The sequence below is a fragment of the Phyllobates terribilis genome, unplaced genomic scaffold (assembly GCF_046119375.1).
Source record: "Phyllobates terribilis strain yellow unplaced genomic scaffold, ASM4611937v1 Scaffold_6__1_contigs__length_29720123, whole genome shotgun sequence".
In the NCBI taxonomy this organism is placed as follows: Eukaryota; Metazoa; Chordata; class Amphibia; order Anura; family Dendrobatidae; genus Phyllobates; species Phyllobates terribilis.
The window spans coordinates 7,910,975-7,913,099 of record NW_027362766.1 but is presented as its reverse complement, the minus strand read 5'-3'; positions in this window follow the sequence as shown (position 1 = coordinate 7,913,099).

Here is a 2,125-nt window from a genome sequence, read left to right as displayed (position 1 = left end):
GAACTATGAGCAAGCATAAGGATCTGAGCAGCTCGGACACGGGCCACATTAAGGTCTGGGTCACTTTAAAAATGGAGGGTGTTGTGGAGGTCCCTAGAATACTGCAGATCCTGTGGAGGTCCCTAGAATACGGCAGATCCTGTGGAGGTCCCTAGAATACGGCAGATCCTGTGGAGGTCCCTAGAATACGGCAGATCCTGTGGAGGTCCCTAGAATACGGCAGATCCTGAGGAGGTCCCTAGAATACGGCAGATCCTGTGGAGGTCCCTAGAATACGGCAGATCCTGTGGAGGTCCCTAGAATACGGCAGATCCTGTGGAGGTCCCTAGAATACGGCAGATCCTGTGGAGGTCCCTAGAATACGGCAGATCCTGAGGAGGTCCCTAGAATACGGCAGATCCTGTGGAGGTCCCTAGAATACGGCAGATCCTGTGGAGGTCCCTAGAATAGGGCAGATCCTGTGGAGTGTTCTAGTATATGGCACATATGATAGACAGGTTAGGACAGAGCATCGTAGCTTGATGATTGTGGGGCTAACCAGTCGGAGGATCCATGCTGAAACAGCCACCTACAATGAGCACGTGATCATCAAAGCTGGACCATGAAGCGATGGCCCAATCTGATGATTTTCATGCTCCATGGTGTGGGCTGCGTGCGTTTCCAGAGAAGAGAAGATATCTGGTGGACTATGGGATGACGACAGTGGTGGAGGAAAAGCGATGGGGGATGTTGTGCAGTCGATCGATCATCAGTGGGATGTGCAGGTCCAATCCAGTGAGTCTGCTCCAAGCAACAACCAGGACTACGGTGGGGTCCAGGCCTTGAGAGGTCAGAGATGGGGGCAGGCTGCAGTATTAGTTATGGCTGACACAGGTTTGTACCTTCTGTGCCGTGGTGGTCCCCACCATTTCAGCATTGTTAGAAGACAACGATCTGGTTCTCTGTGTCATGATGATGGTGAATCTACAACCTGAAGAAGGAGAAGACTCAGACGCCCAACCAAGATAGACTCCCTCCTCAGTGTGAGGAACGTCTTCTATTGCAGCAGAGGCATCAACAAGACCAGGCAGAGGGGGAGATGTGGATGGTGGAGGACGTTGGGGACGAGGACGCAGGGAGCAGCTCAGGGTTACAAGCAGTTCTTAAAGTTTAGCGCAAGTTCATCTGAAGATGTTTTTGATGTGGATTTTAGAGCAGAATAGAAGCTACTGTTGTCTTTCAGCTCTATCGTGCGGTGCCCATCAGCGGTCTCCCTACACATGACTCACGAGGGTCCTCTCTACTGTGTCTGGACCACAGAGCTCACTCTTGGCTCACAGGTGTTCTGTGGTTTGCAGTCTAGACGCCTCTCGCTGACTCCACCGACACCTGGGCAGAGCGCACACCGGGACTTGTTCTAATCAACTGGATGCTCTCAGGGTCTTTTGTCCATCATGTACTTGGTGCAAACCCCCCAGCACACGACATCATGACCCTCCCTGAGCACAAGCATCCAGCGAGCCCGACATGGATGCTGCAGATTCTTCGTGAATTGTGTGGCACACTCTACCCCTCCATATTGGATTTCATCCTTATGGAGGAGGAAGCACTGAACCCAGAACTACATTCCTAATAATCCATGGGTTAGATTAGTCTGGCATTACCCCGAGACAGCAGGTAGAATGGAAGCTCCTAGGATCCCAGCTCCGACCATAGATCAGGGAGGATCCATTATCTACGCCTGCCCTCTGGTGGCCACATGAAGCATTACACCGCAGAGTAAAGACAGGAGACGGGAAACCGCGCCACCCTGCAATAGCGCGCGACACCAATAAATGCCCCCCTGAGAAAAGAGAGGTGTATAGAGTGTAAGTCACATAATGACCTTCACCAGTGGGCAGCACCTACTACCCACAGCCCAGAAAGGAAGCAGCAGCCGCGTGATTACAGCTCTGGCTCTGAATGGAGAGGACTGCCTATTAGATTGTCAGCTCCGGTGACCCTGTATGTTTAAGGGCTGTGACGACCCTGAGGGACCTGCCGATGCTGTATGACAATGGCAGCTCAAGATCAGCCCCAGGTTTTATGGACGGCATCAGCCATTTTAATCACAGGCCAACACCAAGAAATAAAAGTGACGGCGGAG